At 49.5% G+C, this 12,153-nt stretch overlaps 1 protein-coding gene across 2 annotated transcripts in view; it reads right to left on the bottom strand.

Annotated features, from left to right (window-relative positions):
- NBEAL1 (neurobeachin like 1) overlaps positions 1-12,153 on the bottom strand; it is a 916,399-nt gene that overhangs the window by 79,620 nt on the left and 824,626 nt on the right. The window lies entirely within an intron of this gene.

The following is a 12,153-nucleotide window of genomic DNA, read 5'->3' as shown; positions in this document are numbered from 1 at the left end:
ATGTCAAATTAACTTTGAATTAGAAATGCTACCTTCACAATATTATTATAAGGGTAAGTGTACCAAAGAGCTAAACTTCAAATTTAAAAACCTAAATTGCCAATGTGTTCAGTAAACTCTTCTCTAGGCTAAAGTTATCTACCCTTTGATGGCGTTGCTATACTTGTAATCAAAGTAATTCCAGGAACACTCAACAAGGAATTACTTTCTTTCTTGGAAAGTACACCTTTAACATGAATACTATTGAGGAGGATTAATCTGGAATCCCGGAGAACCTGATTCAACCGCATATCCTTCTGAGATCAATAAAATCCCTACAGATATGTGGGAGAACCTCTAGAGTGTTGAGAAGTCATAAAGAACAAGTTACTTACCTTCAGTAACAATGTATGTGGTAGAGACATATGTTAGTTGTAGATTCCTTACCTTAGAATTTCCCCCAGGCGTCAGTATGAATCTGGAGATTTTTTCTTCAGCAGAACACCTGCGCATTGTTAGGTAGCGTCGGTCGGCTCTGCGTCAGTCATCAGCGTCTTGGGCACCTGGATGACGTCACGGGATCTACATAGACGCTGCCCATGTGTGCTGGTGCCAGTTCTGCCTGAGAGATGTCAAGGACTGGAACTCCACGTGCTAAAACAGTGGTTGTCCCCGTTGTTCTGGTGGAATGAGCACACAACCCCACAGGAGGGTCCTTTTATGCCAAAGCATAGCATATTTTGATGCAAAGGACAACACATCGGGAGATAGTCAATTAACAGCCCGTCCTTTGGCTCCCACATTGCCAATGACCAGTTAGTCATCCACCGGGAAATCTTTTGTGCGATTAAGATAAAAAGACAATGCACATTTGGGGTCCAGACGGTGGAGTCTCTCTCCCTTCTTGGAGGGATGTGGGGGTAGAAAAAAGGTGGGCAGAGTGATAGATTGTCTCACATGAAAAGGCGTGATCACCTTAGAAGCGAATGAAGGCTTGGTCAAAAGCACCACTATATCGAGATAGACAGATAGAAAAGGGGGCGTCGAAGAAAAAGCCTGTAGCCCGCTCACCCTGGAAGCAGAGGTCAGCACACATACAAAATGTGAGAATCAGATTTAAGTCCCATTGGGGCATTACAAAAGAAGATGGAGGGAACAGATGAGTAAGGCTCTTAAAGAATCTGTTAACGATTGGAGATTTGAATGAAGAAGACTGATCTGGCAGCCAAAGAAAAGCAAAGATGGCTGCAAGATATCCTTTAAGAATGCCCACGGCAGATCCCTGCTGGGCCAAAGAAAGTATATACAAGAGAACCTCTATAAGAGGAGCAGAAAGGGGATCAACAGCTTTTGCTGTGCACCATGACACAAATTTGTTCCATCAACAGGAGTATACCGTTTCAGTTGAGGTACGCCTGGCTGCCAAGATAACATCACAGACTTCGGGCGGAAGGTCGAAAGCTGTCAACTGCACCGCTCAATCTCCACGCAAGGAGGTGGAGAAATGACAGATTTGGGTGAAGAACCCTCCTTTGCTGCTGCGATAGAAGTTCCTCCCGAAGGGGCAGTCTGTTCAGGGGATCGATAGCCATGCTAGAAGGTCAGGGTACCAGAATCTTAGTGCCCATTCCAGAGCTACTAGAATGCCTTGAGCTCGGTCAAGCTTGATCTAGTTGAGCACTTTGGGGAGAAGTGGTACAGGCAGAAAGAAGTACAATAGGCTGAAGCTCCACACACAACGAAAAGTGTTGCAAAGCGAGTGCGCACTGGAAACTCCAAACACACGGAACTGCTGACATTGCGCATTCTCTTTGGAAGTGAACAGATCTAACCAAGGCTCTCCCTACATGGAGACGCCAGTCGTGATCGACCAGACACCAACGGCTGAGTTCGTCTGCCCTGGCGTTCAGGGAGCCCACCTGGCGTTGAACCATCAGGGTTATGTCCTGATGTTCCAGCCATGTCCAGAGACGGAGAGCCTCTTGACAAAGCGTCCACGATCCCACCCCACCCTGTTTTTAACAGTACCACATAGTGGCAGTGTTGTTGGTGAGCACCTGTACCACTTTCCCAATCCCAATCATTATGTGATTCCATAGCATCTTTCTTTCATGATAAAATTGCCAAAATTTACGATAACTTCCCTATCAGTCACTAACATCTCCTGCTTAAATCCGAACTCGACAAAACCCCTCATTTCTACCAAGGGTACTCTCAACCAGTTTAAGTCCATTTCACTTGCAGAAGTGGACAATCTATTGTTAACAGCAAAATCTGGCTCACCAAGGAATATTTGTCCTCCGAGCGTAATGGAAGACCGTCAACAAGCAGCTGGCCGCCTTCCTCGAGACGAACGGATCCCTCGACCACTCGCAGTCTGGCTTCCGGGCCAACCACAGCACCGAGACCGCCCTGATCGCAGCCACCGATGACATCCGAGCACTGCTTGACAACGGAGAAACAGCAGCCCTCATTCTCCTAGACCTCTCCACGGCCTTCGACACTGTCTGTCACCGTACACTAGTGCAGCGACTCAGCAACGTCGGAATCCAGGAGAAGGCACTGGAGTGGATCATCTCCTTCCTCGCCGGAAGGACACAGAGAGTCCGCCTCCCCCCGTTCAGATCTGAAGCCACCGAAGTCATCTGCGGCGTTCCTCAAGGCTCCTCGCTCAGTCCAACCCTCTTCAACGTCTACATAAGCCCCCTAGCAGACATCACACGCCAACACAACCTCAACATCATCTCCTACGCCGACGACACCCAGCTGATTCTCTCCCTCACCAACGACCCCGCCACCGCCAGAACCAACCTTCACGAAGGGATGAAAGAGGTAGCTGAATGGATGAAGAACAGCCGCCTGAAACTGAACTCGAACAAGACGGAAGTCCTCATCCTGGGATCCTCACCCTCCGCCTGGGACGACTCCTGGTGGCCCCCCGCCCTAGGCAGCGCACCCAAACCAACAGACCACGCACGCAACCTGGGCTTCATCCTGGACTCCTCCCTCTCCATGACCAGACAAGTCAACGCTGTCTCCTCGTCGTGCTTCAACATCCTGCGCATGCTACGTAAGATCTTACGGTGGATCCCCACCGAGACCAGGAAGACGGTCACCCAGGCCCTCGTCACCAGCCGTCTGGACTACGGCAACTCCCTCTAAGCCGGAACCACCGCCAAACTCCAGAAAAGACTCCAGCGGATCCAGAACGCCTCAGCACGACTCATCCTGGACATCCCCCGTCGCAGCCACATCTCCGGACACCTGAGAGACCTGCACTGGCTCCCGGTCAACAAGAGAATCACCTTCCGACTCCTCACCCACGCACACAAAGCCCTACACATCCAAGGCCCAGGATACCTCAACAGCAGCCTCAACTTCTACGCTCCCAAACGCCAGCTTCGATCTACCGGCCACGCCCTCGCCGCCGTCCCCGCATCCGAAGAGCCACCACAGGGGGACGGTCCTTCTCCTACCTCGCCGCCAAGACATGGAACTCCCTCCCGACCCACCTCCGCCTGACCCAGGACCACCTCCCCTTCAGGAAGCAACTCAAGACCTGGCTGTTCGAGCAGTAGCGGACCCCCCTCCCCCAGCGCCTTGAGACCCTCTGGGTGAGTAGTGCGCTATATAAATGTCTTGATTGATTGATTGGCTCTTCTATCACCTATCTGCGCCCCCATTATCCAAGATTTCTACTGGCATTATTCCAACTGCCTGGCCAATACTGAAAAAACCATCTGCGGACCCTCATGAGCTGAATAACTATAGACCAATATCCCTGCTACCTCTACTAGGGAAATTACTGGAATCCTTAATAAATACACAGCTTAGTCAATATCTGGAGGCCAAGAACATACTGGATCCCTCCCAATCGGGATTTCGTACTGGTTTCAGTACAGAAACAGCGATTCTGGCGGTCACTGACTCTCTGAGGTGTACTCTCGATGCCGGGGGATCTGCGATCCTAATTCTTTTAGATCTCTCTCCGGCGTTTGATACGATATCCCATCAACGGCTAGCGGAGAGACTGACTGACTGTGGCATCCGGGGAAAAAAGCTTTTCAGTGGCTGACTAACTTCCTAAAAGACAGATGGCATACTACCTCACTTGGACCATTTGTTTCAAAAAACAAATTCCTGCTAGACAAGGGGGTACCACAGGGCTCCTGCTTGAGCCCTACTCTTTTTAACATGTACGTAGCCCCCTTGGCAAAAATTGTTCATCCTTCGGCTTTGAGCTAGTCTCATATGCCGATGACACGCAGCTACTATTTCCCATAGGAAAAAACATCAGGGACGAGAAACTTCGTTTCTCGGGTGGTATGCTAGCGATTGCTAATTGGATGAAAGAACAGTGCCTACAACGGAATCCTGGGAAGACAGAGCTTATGCTCTTAGGGAAGGATAGTCGAATTTGGACATCAGAATGGTATCCCTCCAGTTGGGAGAAGCGCCTACACCCTCCCCCTCAGTGAAAAGCCTGGGAATCCAGCTGGATGCCTTGCTAAACATGAAAGATAATGTTAATAACATAGCAAGGACATGCTACCATAATCTACGCCTTTTACGTTGAATCATTCCCTATCTTCCTTTAGAACATCGCCGTACTGTGGTACAGGCTATGGTAGTGAGCAGGCTAGACTACGGCAATGCGTTGTTAGCGGAAATAGGCACCACCACTCTGGCAAAACTGCAAGTTATACAGAACACCGCTGCCAGAATGGTTTTGAATGCACCGTCTGGATCCCCCTCCCTTCCTCTGCTCAGGCAGTTACACTGGCTCCCTGTTCAAAAGAGAGCTGTTTTTAAGGTATGCCTCACTTAGAGGTGAGGGGCCATCATAGCTTTATATTAAACTTTTTAAACAGGTACATGAACGTAACCTAAGATCCAATGACCTAGCCCTCCTGAAGACTCCGCGTATCAGGCTAACCTGAATAGGCGGCAGAGCCTTTTCATACATCTCCCCCAAGTATTGGAACTCTTTACTGATTGTTATGCGACAATCTAGTACCTACATGAGCTTCAGGTAACAATTACAAACATTCTTATTTTAACTTGGCCATGGCACAACACGTTCTGTTCTCGTCCCTGGATTTCCTTTGGCAAAGTGCTGAGATGCCCCTGGGGGAGTCATGCGCTATAAAAGAACACAATAACATAACAGAGAGGGAAGGAATGCCTTCAGTGTCATTGTGATTGCCCTGAACTCCAAAAGGTTGATATGGAGGCAGGATGACTCTGATCTTGGCCTCTCCCTGGTGGCCGCCACATCCCAGAAGTGACGCATCCATCACAACTGTTAGGTCTGGTTGGGGAAGAGAGAGGGACCTGCCTCTGACCCAATCTTGGTTCGTGAGCCACCACTACAGTTGGTGCAAAATTCCCTCCAAGATCTGAACATAGTCGGAAAGACTCCCCTGATGCTGCACCCACTGGAACTTCAGGTTCTACTGCAGAGCCTGCATATGCCATCTGGCATGATCCCCAGCAGGATGTAGGAATCCATGAGGACCAGCAGCCTCAAGGTCATTCTGACTGAAATACAGGATAGAGACTGAAACATGTGTATCATAGCCCGAATAAACTGGACTCGCTGCTCAGGAGATTAAGCCCAAAACTGCACTATGTCCAGAACCCCCCCCCCCCGATGAAAGGGAGTGACTGAGAGGGAGTCGGGTGTAACTTCGGCACATTGATAGTGAACCCCAGTGAATGCAGGATGTCCGCCGTAATCTGGAGGTGAGAGACGACAGCCTGGGGCGAGCCCACCTTCAGCAGCCAGTCATCGAGATAGGGGAAGATGGGAACCACGATCTGCACAGATGAGAAGCGACGACCGGCATCACCTATCTGAACTCCAGAGGGTCATGGTAAGGCCAAAGGGGTGCTCGGTGAACTGAAAGTGCTTGTGGCCACCGTGAACAGAAGGTAATGTCTGTAGGCCGGTGTGATGGGGATATGAAAATATGCGTCTTGCAAGTCCAATACCACCAGTCAGTCTCCTGGGTCTTGTGAAAACAGAACTTGGGCTATGGTGAGCATTTTGAACTTTTCCTTCTGGAGGAAGGAGTTGAGGGCCTGGAGCTCTAAGATAAGACAGAGGCCTTTGTCCTCCTTGGGTACCAGAAAGTAGTGGGAATAACAATCACACCCTACTTCTGGCACAGGGACCCTCTCTATAGTTCCCTCACCGCTTGGCGCCTATGAAGCTGACCAAGCGAGGGCCCTAGGGCTCGTGCCTGAGCCCTACCCTGTTTAATATCTATGTGGCTCCCTTGGCCAAACTTCTAAGAGCCTGCGGTTTTATTCCCATCTCCTATGCAGATGATACACAGTTGCTATTCCCCTTCAACAAATTCACCTCATCAATACAGATGGCCTTTTCCTCGGGTGTGAAGGCCATCTCCAATTGGATGAGAGGTAACTTCTTTCAATTTAATGTGGGGAAGACTGAAATCATGCTATTTGGAGACGCACCACTCCTCTGGTCACCAGATTGGTGGCCTGCGGACCTAGGCACCCCCTGTCTCTAAATCCACTGTTAAGAACCTAGGCATTCGCCTGGACCAGGCACTTACCCTACAAGAGCACATCACTCAGACAGCTGGCTCCTGCTTCCATATGCTGGGCCTTTTACGCCGAGTAGTTCCCCTGCTCCCAGACTCCACAGGGAAGACCCTGACTCAGGCACTGATACTGAGCCGCCTGGACTACTGCAACGGCCTCCTGGCCTTGGCCAATGAGTCCTCACTGTGTAGATTGCAGGTAGTCCTGAACACGTCGGCTCGGCTGGTACTAAATAAATAAATAGATAGCTCCCTTGGCCAAGAGAGCCGATACTTCATGGCGGAGAAGTGCCAAATGATCCTCCTTGATGTGATCGAAAGGAGGTGGCATGGATGGGGCTAGTCTTGTAGGGAAGGGATGTGATGGATTGCCAGTGGCGGAGGTGATGGCAGATCCTGCCTCCAACTGGCTGTTGATGGACCTGAAACGTCGGACTAGAAAGGTTTGGAGGCTGCAGCGGGGGGATAGGGTGGACTGGCACATCCACTGGCTCCCTGACCAGTGAGGATGCTGGGTCCCACGTCTGCGGCCAAGTAGAGGCTGGGCAGTTTGCGTGACTCTGTGGCTGGACTGGCGCCCCTCTGTGGCCAAGAAAGGGACATAAGGCAGACTGAGATGGACATTAGGTGGCCGCGAGGCCCAAGGATCTGGCTGGAGCTCGAGAATCCTTGAAGGGCTCAAGCGCTGAGTTTGACTGGTCGCCAAAAAGGCGAGTGCCATAGAAGGGCATGTCCATCAAGGAAGACTAGACTTCCCCTAAGAAGTCAGAAGTTTTCAACCAGGTGTAGCGTCTAGCAGCTACCGACTTGGCAATCGTTCTGCCCAGTGAGTTGGTGGTATCCACTCCACACTGTATGTTGAATTTGGCTGCGCCTCTCCCATCTTCCACTGCTTGAGAGAGAATGGCCCGAGCCTCCTCCGGCCACTGAAGCAACACCTGCTCGACCGTACCCCAGATAGTACGGCAGTATCAGCACAAGAGGCATACAGTATTCACTGACTGCAACGCCAAAATGGAAGACCGCATGTCAGCTCAGTGGTAGTAACCATGGCTATCTGAATGGGCCCTCAAACAATCTGAAGGCTGCCTCCTGGCCAACACGTAGCAGATTGTTATACAAAGGGCTATCCACCTTGAGGTGGTCCTTTTCTGCACTGCCTTACTCTTCTTTGCCCCATTCAACCCTACAAAAAGCTGATCATCCACTTTATGGTTTTCGGTATGATTTATGTAACAGCCAACAGCTCTTCTGGGGTCCAAGGGATGGAGTATGGTCTCTTTCGATAGGTGAGGTGGCGCACAGAATGCCGGAAGGTGATGGTTTGTCTGACATGAAAGGATATCACAACTTTCCACAAAAATGATGCCTATTCCGCCACCAGTTCATCTAGAAAAAAGGTGGTGTAAGATAGATGAATGGACAGAGCTTGTAGTTCACTCATGGGTCAAGCTTAGGTTATCGATATGAGGTGGAGTAGATGCAAAGAAGAGCTATGCTTTTGCTCAAATTGAGTACAAAACAGAAGGGTTAGGACCACATTAAGGACCCACTGTGGCATTGTAAAAGGTTTGAGTGGAAATATATGGACCAGACCTTTAAGGAAACGCAATGCAGCTGGAGATTTAAACAAAAACAGTTGACTAAATAAATACTAAAATGTCGAAGGGGCTGGCAAGTAACGTTTAACTGTGCCCAAGGCAAGTCCTTCCTGAGCTAAAGGCAGGACAAAAAGCAGTGTATCTGACAACGTTCTTGTAATGCGTCTGTGTGTCAGGAATAATGCGTGGCCACAAATTGGTCTCAACGTCCTGCATAAACAGATTTCATAGATGGACGCCTGGTCGCTAGAATGACTGACAACTTTGAGAGGGTGTTCGAAGGCAGTCAACTGTGCCGCTCAATCTCAATGCATGGAGGTGTAGTTGGTGCAGGTGTATGCAGGTCCCTGTCCTACTGCTGTGACAGAAGATTCTCCCAAAGCGGCAGCCTAATTGAAAGACAGATGCTCCAGGCAAGAAGTTCCAGACACCACAATCTCCTGGCCCAATAAAGAGCCCCTAAAAAGATGTTGGCCCAGTCATTCCTGATCTTCTTCAGATCTCTGGGCTGGGTAGGCATCAGCGGAAGGGACCATGGGTCCCATGATCCACTCTGGACTGAATTAGCCTTCCTGGCAACTCCAATGTGCAAATGTATTGACACTCTGCATTCTCAGCAAAAGTGAAGAGATCGAGCCAAGCTCTCCCCATTATTGGAAGAAGCCTTGTGTCACCTCAATATGTAGCTGCCATTCATGGTCTGCCAGGTATTAGTGACTGCATATGTCAGCCATGACATTTAAAAATCCCATCAGGTGATTCACAACCAGGGAAATTCCCTGCTTGTTGCATTACCACATGGCAGTGGTGTTGCACTTTGGATCCTGAGCAACACTTCCTTTGATGGAAGGCCTTCAACAAAAAGCGAAAGGTCAGACACTCCAACAGATTGATGTGAAGGTGGGTTTCTGCCAGAGATCAGAGTCCTCTGCTCTCGACCCCTCATAGATGACTTCCCCAGTCCAATAGCGACGCATTCATCACCAACATCAGCTATGGATGGGGTAGAGAGAGGGGTTTGCCGCAGATCTAGGTACGTTTGAGCCACTAACACTAATGTTCTTTGAAGTCTCCTCTAAAATATGGATGGAATCCTACAGTTTCCATACACGCTGAGCCTTCTGAGCTTTCAGATCCCAATGCACGCCCACATGTGCTATCTGGCATGGTCCACCAGCAGGATGCAGGAGGCCAGACACTAAGACATCTGAGAGCACTCTCATTGAGACAGAGGACCGGGGCTGACATATCACTATCATAGCCCAAATGTCCTGAAGTCACTGATTCAGAGGGAAGGCTCGAAATTGCACCTTGTCCAGAATTGTTCCGATGAACGGAAACCTCTGCAAAGGATTCAGGTGTAACTTTGGCATGTTGACAGAAAACCCAAAGATGTCAGCAGGTTCGTCATCGTACTGAGATGGTCTGTGACTGACAATGGCAAGCCTGAATTCAACACCCAATCGTCACAGTAGGACACCACTAGTAACCACAGCCTGAGAATATGTGCTGGAACCACCGCCATCACTTTCAGGAACCCCGGAGGGGCCTGATACAGCTGAAGGGCAGTGCAGACAACTAAAAAGGGTCATGGCCCACCTTGAAATGCATGTAACGCCTGTGGGCCAGTGGGATGGAAAAGAGAAAATACGCATCCCACAGATCCAAAGCTACCATACAGTCATGTGGATCCAAGTTAGACAGAACGTGGGCCAATGTGAGCATCATTAATTTGTCAGTTTTTAGGAAGAAATTGAGACAATGAAGGTCTAAATTAGACCAAAGACCGCTGTCCTTTGTCAGCACCAGAAAGTACTGGGAGTAATACCCAGTACCAATTTCTGATTCTGGGACACTCTCTATGCCTCTAAAAGAGCCTTGATCACCTGTGACAAAATGGACCAATGGTCCTACGACAGTCAGTCAGGTGTAAGTGGAATGTGCAGTGGGTCTGAAAGGAAAGGTAGGGCATAACCTTTCGGATGTGATGCTCTGCCACCTAGGGAGATGATACATTACCCTGCCTCCAACAGGGTGGGCGTGTGCCAGCGAGGGAAAGGGCATCTTGGCGGCTCAAGCAGGGTGTGGGGAAATGAGTAGTGTGTTGCCCCCGAGGGCCTGGAGGATGTTGGCCAGATCCCCAACGAAAGGGCTTTGGGGGGTCCTGTTGCTCTGGAGGTAGACCTTAGTGTTGTCTATGCTGAGGGAATGTGCTGTGGCCATGCTTTTCTTGAAGCGCTCTAGCTCTTTGTCTGCCTTGACTCCAAAAAGAATGGTGCCGTCAAATAGCAGGTCCATTTGTGACCACAGAACGTCTCTTGGCAAGATCTCGCTGATCAGATCCCACAAAACATGGGATAAATGGAGGAGTGGTTCTGTGGAAGTCTGTCCATGTTGTAGGACTTCTGGCAGGATATAATTCACTTCTACAGATGAAAGTTGTAGCTGAAGGTCTAAAATGTAAGCTGCCCGAATTATCAAAGCAGACCAAGCTGATTCATCTAAAGAGAGGCAGGTAAAAGAGTGCAACCCAGAATCCGAGGTGGTGTCTGTCCCATTGTCATCCTGAAGTTCCATGAAACAATGGTCATCATCATAATAGTGGGATGCATCATCCTTGTCATTTTATCTTATTCCAGCGTCGCCAATGGACCAAGGAATTTGGTTGCATAAGTATAAGCTGGGGAATTTATTCCTCAAAAGGGGACAAAGATCAAAGGACACCCACATAACTTCTCTAGATAACAGTGGGATGATGAGGGTGAGTGAACTACAACTCGTTAGGAAGGGTAAAGTGGATTGACACAAAGAGCCTGAAGCACACTCACACACCATGCCAAGGTGAGGAACACAGATTTGATGGCAACAGGCTGTAAGGGACAGCTGTGAAGTGGCTTGAACCGAGAGCATATCAGAAAAGTCAGGACTAGGTTAGGACCCATTGGGACATGACAAAAGGAGAAGGGGGAAATTGTGTTTCAGCCATTTCAAAAATCACATCAGAACTGGTGATTTAAACAATAAGGGCCGATATGGCAACTGTAAGAAGGCTGAAAAGGTTAAAAGATAAATCTTAACTATGCCCAAAGCTTTGCCAGTAAGAGATTGAACCTAATTTAGCCTGGAGAAGGCCATCTTGCTAGTGCTGCATCAGTCACACATTTTTCCTGACAACAGGCATATGCAGTTTTTGTTGAGGGCCGCCTGGCTGCCAAGATGACAGCAACCACCTTCGGAAGAAAGGTGAAGGTGTTTAACTGTCACTGCTCAATCTTCAAATACGAAGGTGGAGATTACAATGGCCCGGATGCAGAACCCTGCCCTCTTACTGCAGAGGCAGCTCCTCCAGGAGAGGCAGCATGATTGGAGGACTCATGCTCAAGCCCAGGAGTTCTAAACACCATACTCTCCGTGCCCAATCTGGAGCCACTAAGATGACTATCTTCTTGAGAACTTGGGGCAGGAGATGTAACAGCGGAACGGTATACAGGAGAGCCAAGTTCCACTCTAGGCAAAATGCATCTCCATGCTTGAGTCGCCTTGAAAACTTCTTAGTGCAGAGATACTGACATTGAGCATTCTCAGCGGTGGCAAATAGATCGAGACAAGGTTCTCCCATTCACAGAAGAGACTATGAGTCACCTCTGGGTGTAGCTGCCATTTGTGATCCACCAGGCATCGACGGCTGAGCTCATCCGCCATAGCATTCAATGGTTCCCCACCAGAAAAATTCTGTGGTGGTTCAGTCATTTCCAGGGATGCAAGGCCTCCTGGCACAGACAAAATGACCCCAACCACCTCTGTTTGTTGCAGTACCACGTGGTGATGTCTGTGAGCACCTGTTCCAGCCTCCCTTGCTGGATGGAAGGAAGTATTTCAACCCCAAGTGGATGGGCCTCAGCTCCAGAAGGTTGACGTGGAGCCAGGACTCTGCCATAGACCAGAGGCCTCTCCCAGATGGCCAACCAAACACAGAAGCGATGTGTCAGTCACCACTGTCA

Source organism: Lissotriton vulgaris, chromosome 2_1, assembly GCF_964263255.1.
Source record: "Lissotriton vulgaris chromosome 2_1, aLisVul1.2, whole genome shotgun sequence".
NCBI classification, from domain to species: domain Eukaryota; kingdom Metazoa; phylum Chordata; class Amphibia; order Caudata; family Salamandridae; genus Lissotriton; species Lissotriton vulgaris.
The sequence above is the reverse complement of the archived record's forward strand: the minus strand, read 5'-3'. Positions and strand labels throughout refer to the sequence as shown.